The sequence below is a fragment of the Phyllobates terribilis genome, unplaced genomic scaffold (genome assembly GCF_046119375.1).
Source record: "Phyllobates terribilis strain yellow unplaced genomic scaffold, ASM4611937v1 Scaffold_241__1_contigs__length_2998254, whole genome shotgun sequence".
In the NCBI taxonomy this organism is placed as follows: domain Eukaryota; kingdom Metazoa; phylum Chordata; class Amphibia; order Anura; family Dendrobatidae; genus Phyllobates; species Phyllobates terribilis.
In genome coordinates, this window is record NW_027363001.1 from 2,891,924 (window position 1) to 2,908,182 (window position 16,259).

The window sequence follows — 16,259 nt, forward strand, 5'->3', positions numbered from 1 at the left end:
ACATGTCTTCTTAACGGGAGTCCAGGAGCTCATCTCCACAAATGGACTTTTCAGGATCCTTGGGTGGCTCCGTAGTTTGAAACCAATTCTGGTTATCGCTTCTCGGCCTTTTGGCTAAGATCAAGTGTAGTATCTGTTCTTATCAGTTTAATATCTGATACGTCCCCTATCTGGGGACCATATATTAAATGGATTTTTAGAACAGGGAGATGGAAAAAGAGCTTGCTCTGTCCACTCCACGCATTGACCTGGTATTGCAGTATCTCCAGGACCGGTGCACCCCTTCTTTAATGCAGTTTCTAAAATCAGAAAGAATTGAATTCAATGTTTTTTGTTCATTTTGCTTGTTTGTCGGATTTTGGGATGGACTCTTTGGCTTTGCTTTTCTTCTCCTCATTGGATTTTTCATGTTCAAAGTTGCAGAAGCCAGATTACAAGCTCATTTTGGTTCAACTTCAGCAACTGTGCATTGCATTGCCATGTAATGTGATGCAATGCTATCTTTCTAGCTCTCCCTTTTTACTTCCTTTTGGATAAACAGACATATTAGGCAAGCATTTTGGAGCTTTCACCTAAATAACTACAGGTGGTGAGATAAGCTGCACAATATAATTGACCTTTCAGTATATTGTTGCACACACACCATCTATTTAGCAAATGCCCTTGTTATCAACAGCAGCCTTTTAAACTCACCTGAGCTAACAGGTATGTGCGCTGGTTACTCTGCTGTGCTTAAAATTTCTTTTTTGGTTTGCTACAATGCCTTTTCTGAAACGTTGTCTCCTTCTGCTGGAACACTGACTTCTTTCATTTAATGCCTGCAGACTATAAAAGAGAACCCAACCCAAAAAGTTTGGTTGATTAGTCTGTGGCATTCTGTTAAACTGTTGCTTATGGCGGTCTCTGTGAGCTTCTCAGCGACATTCAGCCAGCCAGGTATCCTGCCTGCAGTAGATGGAATGTGGCAATGGAACGCTGGCTGCGCGTGTCATAATAGGCTCTGAGCCTTTATATACCTGTGCACAGCAGCAGCCACCTTCAGTCTGCTGCTGGACAGCCAGCAGCAGCAGCAGCAGGAGAGGTATGTAATCAGGAGCCCTCCTGCTAAGGGTAGACAGCTGCTCGTTCCACCCCACCCCCCGCCTTAATTGGTTCTCCTCCTTTCCAACGGTGTTGAGGCGGGTGGGAACAGCAGGGGGTGAAGGTGCTGTGTTTAAAGAGGTGGAGTTATGCAGATCTAAAACGCGTGGATTGCAGCAGCAGCAAGCCGAAAAGTGCAGGCATGTAAGGGATCTAGAGGTTGACAACATGTCTTCTTAACGGGAGTCCAGGAGCTCATCTCCACAAATGGACTTTTCAGGATCCTTGGGTGGCTCCGTAGTTTGAAACCAATTCTGGTTATCGCTTCTCGGCCTTTTGGCTAAGATCAAGTGTAGTATCTGTTCTTATCAGTTTAATATCTGATACGTCCCCTATCTGGGGACCATATATTAAATGGATTTTTAGAACAGGGAGATGGAAAAAGAGCTTGCTCTGTCCACTCCACGCATTGACCTGGTATTGCAGTATCTCCAGGACCGGTGCACCCCTTCTTTAATGCAGTTTCTAAAATCAGAAAGAATTGAATTCAATGTTTTTTGTTCATTTTGCTTGTTTGTCGGATTTTGGGATGGACTCTTTGGCTTTGCTTTTCTTCTCCTCATTGGATTTTTCATGTTCAAAGTTGCAGAAGCCAGATTACAAGCTCATTTTGGTTCAACTTCAGCAACTGTGCATTGCATTGCCATGTAATGTGATGCAATGCTATCTTTCTAGCTCTCCCTTTTTACTTCCTTTTGGATAAACAGACATATTAGGCAAGCATTTTGGAGCTTTCACCTAAATAACTACAGGTGGTGAGATAAGCTGCACAATATAATTGACCTTTCAGTATATTGTTGCACACACACCATCTATTTAGCAAATGCCCTTGTTATCAACAGCAGCCTTTTAAACTCACCTGAGCTAACAGGTATGTGCGCTGGTTACTCTGCTGCGCTTAAAATTTATTTTTTGGTTTGCTACAATGCCTTTTCTGAAACGTTGTCTCCTTCTGCTGGAACACTGACTTCTTTCATTTAATGCCTGCAGACTATAAAAGAGAACCCAACCCAAAAAGTTTGGTTGATTAGTCTGTGGCATTCTGTTAAACTGTTGCTTATGGCAGTCTCTGTGAGCTTCTCAGCGACATTCAGCCAGCCAGGTATCCTGCCTGCAGTAGATGGAATGTGGCAATGGAACGCTGGCTGCGCGTGTCATAATAGGCTCTGAGCCTTTATATACCTGTGCACAGCAGCAGCCACCTTCAGTCTGCTGCTGGACAGCCAGCAGCAGCAGCAGCAGGAGAGGTATGTAATCAGGAGCCCTCCTGCTAAGGGTAGACAGCTGCTCGTTCCACCCCACCCCCCGCCTTAATTGGTTCTCCTCCCTTCCAACGGTGTTGAGGCGGGTGAGAACAGCAGGGGGTGAAGGTGCTGTGTTTAAAGAGGTGGAGTTATGCAGATCTAAAACGCGTGGATTGCAGCAGCAGCAAGCCGAAAAGTGCAGGCATGTAAGGGATCTAGAGGTTGACAACATGTCTTCTTAACGGGAGTCCAGGAGCTCATCTCCACAAATGGACTTTTCAGGATCCTTGGGTGGCTCCGTAGTTTGAAACCAATTCTGGTTATCGCTTCTCGGCCTTTTGGCTAAGATCAAGTGTAGTATCTGTTCTTATCAGTTTAATATCTGATACGTCCCCTATCTGGGGACCATATATTAAATGGATTTTTAGAACAGGGAGATGGAAAAAGAGCTTGCTCTGTCCACTCCACGCATTGACCTGGTATTGCAGTATCTCCAGGACCGGTGCACCCCTTCTTTAATGCAGTTTCTAAAATCAGAAAGAATTGAATTCAATGTTTTTTGTTCATTTTGCTTGTTTGTCGGATTTTGGGATGGACTCTTTGGCTTTGCTTTTCTTCTCCTCATTGGATTTTTCATGTTCAAAGTTGCAGAAGCCAGATTACAAGCTCATTTTGGTTCAACTTCAGCAACTGTGCATTGCATTGCCATGTAATGTGATGCAATGCTATCTTTCTAGCTCTCCCTTTTTACTTCCTTTTGGATAAACAGACATATTAGGCAAGCATTTTGGAGCTTTCACCTAAATAACTACAGGTGGTGAGATAAGCTGCACAATATAATTGACCTTTCAGTATATTGTTGCACACACACCATCTATTTAGCAAATGCCCTTGTTATCAACAGCAGCCTTTTAAACTCACCTGAGCTAACAGGTATGTGCGCTGGTTACTCTGCTGCGCTTAAAATTTCTTTTTTGGTTTGCTACAATGCCTTTTCTGAAACGTTGTCTCCTTCTGCTGGAACACTGACTTCTTTCATTTAATGCCTGCAGACTATAAAAGAGAACCCAACCCAAAAAGTTTGGTTGATTAGTCTGTGGCATTCTGTTAAACTGTTGCTTATGGCGGTCTCTGTGAGCTTCTCAGCGACATTCAGCCAGCCAGGTATCCTGCCTGCAGTAGATGGAATGTGGCAATGGAACGCTGGCTGCGCGTGTCATAATAGGCTCTGAGCCTTTATATACCTGTGCACAGCAGCAGCCACCTTCAGTCTGCTGCTGGACAGCCAGCAGCAGCAGCAGCAGGAGAGGTATGTAATCAGGAGCCCTCCTGCTAAGGGTAGACAGCTGCTCGTTCCACCCCACCCCCCGCCTTAATTGGTTCTCCTCCCTTCCAACGGTGTTGAGGCGGGTGGGAACAGCAGGGGGTGAAGGTGCTGTGTTTAAAGAGGTGGAGTTATGCAGATCTAAAACGCGTGGATTGCAGCAGCAGCAAGCCGAAAAGTGCAGGCATGTAAGGGATCTAGAGGTTGACAACATGTCTTCTTAACGGGAGTCCAGGAGCTCATCTCCACAAATGGACTTTTCAGGATCCTTGGGTGGCTCCGTAGTTTGAAACCAATTCTGGTTATCGCTTCTCGGCCTTTTGGCTAAGATCAAGTGTCTTGCCTGAGAGGATCCTTGTGTGTCTCCCTCTTAGCCTAGCAGCTTATGCTGCTTGCTGCTTTTGGGAGGGAGGTGAGAGGAAACGAGCTGCGATCATGGCGGTTATTCGCTTCGCGGAACCCGGAGAAGCCCGGGTAAAATATGGAATCCGGATCGATTTTGATGCCGTGGATGAAGATAAATTCACACTGAGACATGTGGTTAATGATGTCCTTTTTGGAATACTGGAGGTGAAGAAAGAAGAAATCCTCTGCCTGCAGCAGTCAAGATGCAAATTCACCCTGGTTTTTTCTACAATGTTTTCCTGTAACAACTTCTATGCCTGTCTGAAGATGAATAAGCAGAGGGAGGAGCTGTCTGGACTCACTTTCACTATCCTATACTCTGCTGGTGAGTTGCCTCTTACTCTGTTTATGTATAATCCCCATGTGCCCCTGGAGCTGATTTACATATTCTTGAGGAAGCACTGTACAGTTATCAAACCTGCTGTGAAAGTACTGAATGAAGCAGGGCTCTGGTCAGGCAAATATAAGTTTGTGGTGAAGTTTCATGAGAGCCTGGATGAGCCTGGAGGAATTCATTACCCTCCATCAAATTTCTCCATAGGCAGGGAGAGAGGCTACCTGTTTTTTCCCAATGCACCCAGATTCTGCAGACATTGCTGGAGATACGGACATACTCAAACAGACTGTACCTCTATTGCAGAGCATGTGTGCAGGAAATGTAACCAAGTCGGCCACTCTAGCAACCAGTGCACAAATGTGATAGTCTGCAATCTCTGTGGAGAGAAAGGTCACGCTTTCAAAGACTGTAATTTGAGACCTAAAACTTATGCGGGTGTTGCACAGAGAAATGTGGATCTTCCCCAGCCGGAGTTTATACAGGATGAGCTGGATGAGATGACCAGTGAGGAGGTGGAGGAGAGGAGGAGTCTTGCAGAAGATGATAAATGCAGACAGCGTGCAGAGGTTATAGCAGAGGCAACTAGGTTGAGAGTCACACAAAACACTCAAGGAAGCAGCAGAGTTCATGCAGTAAATAAACATCAGACTGAAGTAACTGACTGTATGGAAGTGAGCTCCGTGCAGGAGGCAGAGGCTGATGTGCCAAATATGGCAGTTACTATGGGAGGTGAAGAAGATGTGGAATCCAGCTTATCCAAAACACCAATTATAAAGTGGGATGAGAGTCCATCAGACCCAGAGAGTGAATGTGGTCAGGGGGACCATACATCCAGAAGACAGGCGGACTCAGAAGAGGAAGAGTTATCCACGCCAAAAAAACAAAGGAGGAATCCTTCCCCTTTAAGTGTAGGAAGCATTAGCCCCATGAGAGTGTACCCTACAGCCCTTGATCCCCAAAATGAACCTTTTTTAGGGGAAGGAGCGGGCTACACCGTCTGCATATCCGGCGTACCCCCTCCAGAAGGACTAGGATGAAGAACAAATGGGCATGCTGTCGTGACCTGCCTCACCAAATTGAGAGATGGGTTCCCAAGCTGCTCAAGTGGCAATCCTGTCACTAAATGTTAGACAAATTAAATCAGTACCAAGAAGAACTATGATTTTAGATTTTCTAAAAAATTTACATGCAGATATTTATTGCTTACAGGAATGTGGGATTTCTGAATCTCTGGACGACAACGTGTGGCCGCAAGGCCAATGTGTCTGGTCGGGGTCTGTTGAAAATAAAAACAGTGGGGTTGGGATTTTATTGGGGAATAGGGGGTTGGAAATAGAATCCTACACAGTTGTGGAGGCTGGGAGGTGTTTGGTATGTGAAATAAACTGTAGAGGGTGGAGATTTAAAATACTTAATATGTATGCCCCAGTAGGAAAAGAAGAAAGGCTGGAGCTTTTTGAAAAGATGTGTTTTTTTCTTTCTGGGAAAATACCCATTGTTTGTGTTGGGGATTTTAATTGTGTGACGGAAGGAGAAAAGGTGGATGTCACTGGGAAAAAGTTAAAAAATCTAATAGAGGATTTCTCTTTTGTTGATGCTGCTGAGATAATGTTGGGAAAACCTCCTCCTGCCACATATAAAGAAGATAGGGGGGGCATTGAATCGAGGATTGATCGTATTCTTTTCTCTAATCATATTGTTTGTAAAAAGTTCCAGCAGGATGACGTTATTTTTTCGGATCATGTGTGTATGAGAGCACTTTTGGAAGATACAGTTTCCTTTGCATATGGAAGAGGTGTGTGGAAACTAAATGTGCGGTTGTTAGAGGATCACAGGATTATGAAAGATTTCAGAAGGATGTATGTGAAGTGGAAGGATCGGAAGAGGGATTTTGTGAATGTGCTGGAATGGTGGGACTGGATGAAGAAGGAAATAAGTTTTTTCTTCAAGAAATGGGGAAAGAGGAAAGGAGCCAATAACAGGAAGAAATTTAATGAGTTAAGTATGAAGTTAGAGTGGCTGAGGAAACTAAGAATGATTGGAATTGAAGTGGATGATTTGATGTGTCAGGTGAGAAATGATATTAAAAACTTTATTAATGAGAAGGGCAAAGAAATCATTTACAGGTCCAAAATTGAGCATTTGGAAAAAAATGAAAAATGTACTAGGTTCTTTTTCAAAAAAGTGTTTGGGAAGAAAGTGGATATGGATGAGGTGAAGAATGTGAATGGTGTGTATGTCAAGGGGAAGGAGGTGATGAAAGAGGTTGAATTGTTTTACAAGGAGTTGTATGGGTCAAAATGGATTGATGAGGGGATGATGAATGATGTGTTGGGAAAATTGGAAGGACATTTGAGTGAGGATGAGGGTGAGCTGCTGGATGATGAGATTGTACTAGATGAAGTGAAGATGGTGGTGATGTCTGCAAGTAAAAATAAGACTCCTGGAAAAGATGGTTTGCCTGTAGAGTTGTATATGAAAGAATGGGATACTTTGGGTAAAGACTTACTTGAGGTATGTCGGTATATTTTTCAGAATAATGTTTTGAGTGAATCTATGAGAGAAGGGGTAGTTGTTCTGATTCACAAGAAGGGTGATCGAAAGGATTTGGGAAATTGGAGGCCTATTACCCTTTTGAATGTGGATTATAAAGTTTTCAGCAAATTACTCGCAAATAGGATGCGTAATGTAATTGATCGTGTGATCGGAGAGGATCAAGTGTGTTCAATACCTGGTAGGAGTATGAATGACAACTTGATTTTGTTGAGGGATGTGATTGGTGATTGTTTGAGTCGCAAACAGAAATGTATGTTGTTTTCAGTAGATTTTGAGAAGGCTTTTGACAGAGTGTCGCATTTTTTCATGTTTAATGTTTTGGCGAGGATGGGGTTTTCTAGAAATTTTGTGAGTTGTGTGAGAAGTCTGTACTGTAATGTGTCAAGTGAGTTTCTGGTGAACGGGTGGTTGAGTGATAAGGTTTGGGTTAAGTCTGGAGTGCGGCAGGGGTGTCCCATGTCCCCTATTCTGTTTATAAGTGTGATTGAGGTTTTTTTGTGTATGGTAAGGAAAGATAAGGTCATGAGAGGTGTGCTGATTCCTGGGAGTGGAGGAAAAGATGTGAGAATTTTGGGATATATGGATGATGTGGTGATAGTGAATGAAAACATGGCTGCAATGAATAGGGCCAGATTAATGTTAAGCATGTTTTGTAGTGCCTCAGCGTTTAGAGTAAATTGGGGAAAATGCTCCTTTAAATGCTTTGGAGATAACAACATCAAGATGGATGAGGTAACGTGTGAGGAAGGGGCAATTAAGGTATTAGGGATTAAATTTAATGAAAATCTAAAGGGAAATGAAAGCTGGGATGATTGTGGGAAGAGAATGGAGCAGAAGTTGAACTTTTGGAGGATGAGGGAACTAACTTTGACAGGTAAGGTGTTAATCATCAAAGCAGTAGTATTGCCGATCCTGTTGTTTGTGGCAAATGTGTACCCCGCTGCATCTAGGAAGATCAGAAAAACAGAGAAAATAATCTTTAACTTCCTTTGGGGAAGTCGTATGGAGAAGTTGAAGAGAGAGCATGTTTATAAGATGTGTGTGAATGGTGGCCTAGATTTTCCAAATGTTGAGTTCTTTTTAGGTGTGAGTTACGTGAAAATGATTGTGGTATGTTTGGGGAAGGATAATAAATGTGCTTGCATGATGAAGTATTCTGCTGGTTGGATGTTTTATGGTTTGAATTGGTTTCAGAGAGATGCCACAGTGCCGGTTGCTTTTAATTGTCCTGTATGGTATGAAATTGTAGAGAAATTCATCAGAAAGTTTGATTTGCTGTCTGTAGGTATGAATGAGTTTAGGAATAAGAAAAAAGTGATCACGAAGGTGCGAGATAGAGAGATTGTTTGTAACATTGTGGGGTTGAGAGGTGAGGATGTATCTGATATGTGGAAGAAATTAGGAACACAAGGTATGTCAAATAGACAGAAAGACATTGCATGGATGATGTTGCATGACATTTTGCCTGTGAGGGAGGTACAAAAGAGGCGTGATTTGATCAGGACAGAAGTGTGTCCGAGAGATGGATGTGGTGCAAAAGAGTATATTAGACACTTGGTATGGGATTGTGATTTTGCATATGATGTGTGGAAAGGTATGGGAAGTCTATGTAATGAACTGGCAGGAGTGACGTATGTAAATTGGAAGGTTGCAATGTTCGGTATGGGTGCTTGTAGTAGGTTCAAAGACAGAGTTCTGTGGCTTTTGACAGTGTGTGTGATAGAAAGTCTATGGGATGCAAGAAACTTGTTAGTGTTTAAAAGGAAAACAATGTCGGTAAATGAGTGTTTAAAGTTGATTCTGTCAAGGATGTATGTGATCTATCTATGGGATAAAAAGTGTGGAAATATTATTGATGCAGAAGGAATATGGAAGTTCAAGAAATGGAGATTTCTTGTAAAGTACAAATAGAATAAGTAATTTTGTTGTAGTTCCTTTTTGGTTCAATTCACAATCCTTTAAAAAATTTTATAAAAAAAAAAAAAAAAATCCATGATATGATGAGAGGTTGCCTATCATACAAGCTTGCATGAGCCAATTTGATAAAGCACAGCCAATCTGACATGGGAAAAAAAAAAAAAAAAAAAAAAAAAAAAAAATCTGTTCTTATCAGTTTAATATCTGATACGTCCCCTATCTGGGGACCATATATTAAATGGATTTTTAGAACAGGGAGATGGAAAAAGAGCTTGCTCTGTCCACTCCACGCATTGACCTGGTATTGCAGTATCTCCAGGACCGGTGCACCCCTTCTTTAATGCAGTTTCTAAAATCAGAAAGAATTGAATTCAATGTTTTTTGTTCATTTTGCTTGTTTGTCGGATTTTGGGATGGACTCTTTGGCTTTGCTTTTCTTCTCCTCATTGGATTTTTCATGTTCAAAGTTGCAGAAGCCAGATTACAAGCTCATTTTGGTTCAACTTCAGCAACTGTGCATTGCATTGCCATGTAATGTGATGCAATGCTATCTTTCTAGCTCTCCCTTTTTACTTCCTTTTGGATAAACAGACATATTAGGCAAGCATTTTGGAGCTTTCACCTAAATAACTACAGGTGGTGAGATAAGCTGCACAATATAATTGACCTTTCAGTATATTGTTGCACACACACCATCTATTTAGCAAATGCCCTTGTTATCAACAGCAGCCTTTTAAACTCACCTGAGCTAACAGGTATGTGCGCTGGTTACTCTGCTGCGCTTAAAATTTCTTTTTTGGTTTGCTACAATGCCTTTTCTGAAACGTTGTCTCCTTCTGCTGGAATACTGACTTCTTTCATTTAATGCCTGCAGACTATAAAAGAGAACCCAACCCAAAAAGTTTGGTTGATTAGTCTGTGGCATTCTGTTAAACTGTTGCTTATGGCGGTCTCTGTGAGCTTCTCAGCGACATTCAGCCAGCCAGGTATCCTGCCTGCAGTAGATGGAATGTGGCAATGGAACGCTGGCTGCGCGTGTCATAATAGGCTCTGAGCCTTTATATACCTGTGCACAGCAGCAGCCACCTTCAGTCTGCTGCTGGACAGCCAGCAGCAGCAGCAGCAGGAGAGGTATGTAATCAGGAGCCCTCCTGCTAAGGGTAGACAGCTGCTCGTTCCACCCCACCCCCCGCCTTAATTGGTTCTCCTCCCTTCCAACGGTGTTGAGGCGGGTGGGAACAGCAGGGGGTGAAGGTGCTGTGTTTAAAGAGGTGGAGTTATGCAGATCTAAAACGCGTGGATTGCAGCAACAGCAAGCCGAAAAGTGCAGGCATGTAAGGGATCTAGAGGTTGACAACATGTCTTCTTAACGGGAGTCCAGGAGCTCATCTCCACAAATGGACTTTTCAGGATCCTTGGGTGGCTCCGTAGTTTGAAACCAATTCTGGTTATCGCTTCTCGGCCTTTTGGCTACGATCAAGTGCTTTATTGCAGGAGATTGTGTTTGAAGGGCACTCGGGTACCCCTCTCCTTGGCCTGGCAGGATCGTCCACTTTGGTGGACTTAACCTGCTTGCTGCTAATAGGGAGAGGGCTTAGTCCCAGGGTAACGAGTTGCGATCTCCCAGCTTCCAGGTGTTTTTCGCTGCAAGAACACTGGGAGCGCAGATTGCAAGCGGCTGCAATTTGCAACCTTGTTGCGTTTTTCCATGGAGGTTGACCCTAACCTCGTGCCTCTTTATGCGAGGCTAAAAAACTCTATCCGAGTTCACTTCACGGCGGGTGGCTCGGATATGAGGAAATTAGGGTATGTAGTCCAGGACGTGCTCAGGAACCTTCTTGGCGTACAAAGGAATGAAATTCTCTCCATCCAGGATTATCCCAGAAGAGGTGACTATGACATCACATTCACCGGAGAAGGTATTTTTAGAGATGTACTAGAAAAGTTAAAAAAAGTTGAAAATAGTCCTGTTTTGAAAGGGATACAAATTGTTGAGCACGTCCTGGATGAGGTAAGACTGGTTATTGTAAAAATATTTTCGCCCTTTGTTTCTGCTCCAGAAGTAATGTCATTTCTAGCAATTTATTTTAAAAGTGTTAAATGTATTGGGAAGATATTAAACGAATATAACATATGGACATCTAAGTGGAAATTCCTTGTGAAGTGTACAAGAGATCCAAATACACCAGGTGGTATACGGCTCCCCCCTGCCCGTTTCAAAATTGGGCAAACAAATGGGGATTTCTTCTTTTCTGGGATGCCAGTATATTGCAGAAATTGTGGGCGCTATGGTCATTCAAAAGAAAACTGTCATGTATCATGTAGAAATTGTGCTAGTGAAGAACATGAGACAAAAGAATGCCCTAAGGAAAAGAAATGCAGTTTTTGCCAGACTCCAGGTCACTTTTATTTTTCTTGCCCTCACAGATTTCGGGAAGATGAGCAAAATGGGAAGTCCAAGACGTCCGACCAAGGACCAAAAGATCAGACCACCCCTCAGGAGGAGGAACAACAACCTGGAGCCTCTGGAGACAATAAGGGCGTACCAAATAGTGAAGTGTCTCCAGAGTCTATGACAGGTAAAATACCAAATCCCAAAACCTGGCTGCAGGACCTGCGGGAGTCCAAAAGGAGGGCTGAGAAGGAGCAGAAGGGCACTACTGGTAAGGTCAAAAGGGACCGGCAAAAGGCCGACACAGAAGCCCATGCCCAGTCTGGGTCTCCTAGTGCTGAGGGCGCTGAGTGGATAAAGGTGGGTCCTAAGAAAAAGAAAAAGGGTGGTTCGGAGGAGGCAGCAGGAGGTGAACAGATGGACACTTCTCCTGAAGGGGACGTGGACGCTGGACCCTCAGGGGTTTCGGTCTCCGCTGCTACAGGTGGGGACCGGGATCTTGCTGCCTCTGAAGAGTCAGAGGCTCTGCCTTGTGCGCAACCTCCTCCTATAGGACGACCTTCTACAGGTCAAACAGGGGCGGCGGAACCCCTCGGAGACCCACCTGATGAGGAACTGCATGGCCAGCCAATGGAGACCCAGCGGGTTCTGCCAGCCAGCCCTCCGAGCTATGCCAGTGTAGCGTCGGGTTTATATAAATGTGGTAATCTTTCCTCCTCCACGGAGACTCTCGTGACGATACTATCAGATGAGGAGGGAGGCGCAAGCCCAGTGGTCTGATCAGGTTCATCGGACAGGTAAATCCGTTGCTCTTAGTTACCTAAGTAAAATTTCTACATTTTCTAATGATGGCTGAACTCAAAGGTATTTCCCTCAACGTGAGAGGCATAAAATCTAACACGAGAAGAACTGCTCTTTTTAATTTTTTTACGTGTTTTACTGCATCTGTATTTTTTCTGCAAGAATGTAATATCCCACATGAAATGTCATATCAAAAATATAAAGATGAGTGGAAGTGTGGGCCATCTGTCTGGTCCGGATCGAATGCTGCAGGATCAGCAGGTGTAGCCATACTTTTTAAAGGGAACGTTTTAATTGATTTTATTCAGGAAATTTTACCAGGTCGTATTTTATTAGTGAAAGCTTTTATTGATGGTATTAGATGGCAGTTTTTAAATTTTTATGGATCAACAGAGAAAAATGAAAGAGCCGAAATGCTTGATCTTTTACCATTATTTATTAATAACTCTGAACCTTTTATCTTAGCAGGGGATTTTAATTGTGTTTTAAAAGGTGAAAACCGGTGCTCCAGCTCTGTAAGCAGGAACTACGATAAAACCTCAGGTATGCTACATGATATAGTCAAAGATGCTAAATTGATAGACATATATAAAGAGTGTCATAGTGATAGCCCAGAGGACGCCGGTTTCACTTGGAGCAATGCTAATTGTAGCTCTAGGATTGATTTTATTTTTGGTTCAGATAAAACAATACCTGCCAAATGTGAAGTTTTAACTAATATATTTTCAGACCATAAACTTTTATCCTTTACCATAAAAGTAAATGACAACAAAAAATGTGGTAAGAAAAGCTGGAAAATGAACGTATCCCTTTTAACCGACCCGCAGATTTTATCAGATTTTATTGAGTTTTATAGGAAATGTAGAAAAGGGAAAAAAACAAATGAGACTATGAGTGTATGGTGGGATAGAATGAAAGTAAAAATAAAAGACTTTTTTATTAAAAAGAGTATATGTAGAGCCAAAGAAAAATATGAAGAATATAGAATTTTAAATACCCGCCTACAAACATTATTTAAGCTCAGAGACAATGGGATAGATGTACAAGTTGATATTTCAAACTTAAAAGAAGAGATTTCAAAATGGCTAGAACAAAAAGGAAAAGAGATAATTTTTCGTTCTAGAGTACAACATATAGAAGAAAATGAAAAGTGTTCCAGATATTTTTTTAGGAAAAATAAAAAAGAAAAAGTGATAATTGACCATATAGATGGTGAGAATAATATAAAAAATATGCTGGGTAAAGTTGAGGTTTTTTTTTCTAATCTTTTTAATGGAAAAAATATAGATAATAAATTAATGGATGATTCGCTGCAAGGACTAACAGCTGTTTTAGATCCCGCATCCCAAGAGTTTTTATCCCAAGTTTTAACGGAACAAGAAGTGTTAAAAACTATTAAAAGTTTTAAAACTGGAAAGGTCCCTGGTCCTGATGGCATCCCAATAGAATTTTATGTATGTTTTTATGATATTTTAAAAGATGATTTGTTTTATTTGTTTACTGAGGTTTTTAATAATAAGGTTTTATTAAATTCCTGGAAGAAAGGTGAAGTCTCCCTCCTATACAAAAAAAGCGATAAATCAAAATTAGAAAACTGGAGACCAATAACACTTTTAAATTGTGACTATAAAATAATGGCTAAAATTTGTGCAAATCGTCTAAAAGAAGTCATCAGCAAAGTTATTCATTCTAATCAAGTGTGTGGGGTGCCGGGGCGCAGTATATGGGACAATCTGAATTTAGTGAAAGACTGTATTGAGGATGTGAAAGACAGAAAGGGGAAAATGGCGATTTTATCTATTGATTTTGAAAAAGCATTTGACCGTGTCTCACACTTTTATCTTTTTAAAGTTTTAGAGAAAATGGGCATACCAGAAGGGTTTTTACTATCGCTTAAAGCATTTTACAAGGATTGTACAAGTAAGATTTTAGTGAATGGTTTTAAGACACAAGAGGTATTTTTACGGTCAGGGGTGAAACAGGGATGCCCTCTGTCCCCCCTACTGTTTATCTGTGCACTGGAACCAATGTTATGTGCAATACGCCAAAATAAACAGATATGCGGTGTCCCTCTGCCTGGAAGCGGTGGTTTGGAGGCCAAGGTTGTAGGCTACATGGATGACGTGGCGGTCTTGTGTACAGATGCACCATCACTTACGGCCACTCTCCATCAAGTGCAATCCTTTTGTCTAGCTTCTGGTTTTAAAATCAATTTTAATAAGTGTAACATTTTAAGTGTTGGGGGGATGATTTTACGTGATGTACCAATTAATGTCTCCGAATCCATTTCCATTTTAGGTATATCATTCACTGAAAATAATGATGGTTATAATAGTTGGGAAACAGTTACACAGAAAGTAAATACGAAAATATGTATGTGGAACATGAGGAGACTTACAATGGAGGGTAAAGTATTGGTTTTAAAGATGGTGATTTTACCTCTTTTATTGTATCTTAGCATGGTTTTCCCCCCGCCTGTTAATGTTTTAAAAAAGATAACCAAAACCTGTTTTACCTTCTTTTGGAACTCAAAAATGGAAAAGCTGAAAAGAGAAATCGTGATGAAATCAAAAGTAAAAGGTGGTAAAGATTTTCCAGATTTTAATAGGTTTCTTTTAATCCATCTGTTCGTTTACTGTTTTAATGCCCTTTTTAAGAATCACTATTGGTCCTTTTTTATGCGTTTTAATACAGGATTTTTTATGAGAAAGTTTGGATGGTATGAAGTTAATATATCTGTGCCCCATGCTTTTAATTTGTCGACGCATTATGAGATTTTAAGGAAAATAGTGTCCGATTTTAATTTAGGGACTAAGAAAATAGAGGAATTAAGAAATAGTAAGAAACTAATTAAAGAAATACGTAAAAGTGAGGAAATATGTAATGTTGACAGATATGATGATGACAAATCTATGTCTATCTGGAAAATGATTAACGTTTTTTATCTTTTTAATGAACAGAGAGATCTGGCTTGGAGTTTCATGCACCGCTGTCTTCCTTGCCGGGCATTCCAATACAGAAGAGGATTTGTGAGGTCTGCCATCTGCCCAAGAGCCGGATGCCAAGACGAGGAAACGGTGGAACATCTATTATGGACATGTAATTTTGCAAAGGATTTCTGGAGAAGACTGCTCCCCCTACTGGAAAGGGTGGCAGACCTCAAGGACTTTACATATAAAACTGTGCTATACGGACTTATGGAATGCCCCACAATGGACCAGTACACAATGGCTTGGAAGACAGTGAACTGCGCCAAGTCATCTCTCTGGAAAGCGCGCAACATTGCTATTTTTAAACACGATGTTTTATCAGTGAATGATGTTTTAAGTTTATGTTTATGTGAAATGTATACTTATTATTTAATTGACAAAAAGAAGAATATACATATTTCCAAAAAATGGCTTGTTGACCAATGGAACCTAATTATTTAAAATCTTTGTATTTTTTTGTTTTGTAAATTTCATTTGTCTTTTAACGTTTGGTATTTGTGTAATTATGCTTGTAATTTGTTAAAATTTTAATAAACGGTTTTATCCCTCTGCAGGGGATAGCCAAATTAAAAAAAAAAAAAATCTGTTCTTATCAGTTTAATATCTGATACGTCCCCTATATGGGGACCATATATTAAATGGATTTTTAGAACAGGGAGATGGAAAAAGAGCTTGCTCTGTCCACTCCACGCATTGACCTGGTATTGCAGTATCTCCAGGACCGGTGCACCCCTTCTTTAATGCAGTTTCTAAAATCAGAAAGAATTGAATTCAATGTTTTTTGTTCATTTTGCTTGTTTGTCGGATTTTGGGATGGACTCTTTGGCTTTGCTTTTCTTCTCCTCATTGGATTTTTCATGTTCAAAGTTGCAGAAGCCAGATTACAAGCTCATTTTGGTTCAACTTCAGCAACTGTGCATTGCATTGCCATGTAATGTGATGCAATGCTATCTTTCTAGCTCTCCCTTTTTACTTCCTTTTGGATAAACAGACATATTAGGCAAGCATTTTGGAGCTTTCACCTAAATAACTACAGGTGGTGAGATAAGCTGCACAATATAATTGACCTTTCAGTATATTGTTGCACACACACCATCTATTTAGCAAATGCCCTTGTTATCAACAGCAGCCTTTTAAACTCACCTGAGCTAAC

The 16,259-nt window shown here is 41.3% G+C and overlaps 5 non-coding genes across 5 annotated transcripts; all 5 read left to right on the top strand.

The window, feature by feature from the left end:
* Positions 1-94: 94 nt before the first annotated feature.
* On the top strand, positions 95-285 carry LOC141217479 (U2 spliceosomal RNA). Its single transcript, XR_012286313.1, has one exon. It is a non-coding gene; the product is annotated as a U2 spliceosomal RNA (small nuclear RNA).
* Positions 286-1,400: 1,115 nt separating this feature from the next.
* On the top strand, positions 1,401-1,591 carry LOC141217481 (U2 spliceosomal RNA). The gene has a single exon (XR_012286314.1). It is a non-coding gene; the product is annotated as a U2 spliceosomal RNA (small nuclear RNA).
* A 1,115-nt stretch (positions 1,592-2,706) lies between these two features.
* Positions 2,707-2,897, top strand: LOC141217483 (U2 spliceosomal RNA). The gene has a single exon (XR_012286316.1). It is a non-coding gene; the product is annotated as a U2 spliceosomal RNA (small nuclear RNA).
* Positions 2,898-9,062: 6,165 nt separating this feature from the next.
* LOC141217644 (U2 spliceosomal RNA) lies at positions 9,063-9,258 on the top strand. The gene has a single exon (XR_012286464.1). It is a non-coding gene; the product is annotated as a U2 spliceosomal RNA (small nuclear RNA).
* A 6,390-nt stretch (positions 9,259-15,648) lies between these two features.
* LOC141217630 (U2 spliceosomal RNA) lies at positions 15,649-15,841 on the top strand. The gene has a single exon (XR_012286453.1). It is a non-coding gene; the product is annotated as a U2 spliceosomal RNA (small nuclear RNA).
* The last annotated feature ends 418 nt before the right edge of the window (positions 15,842-16,259 follow it).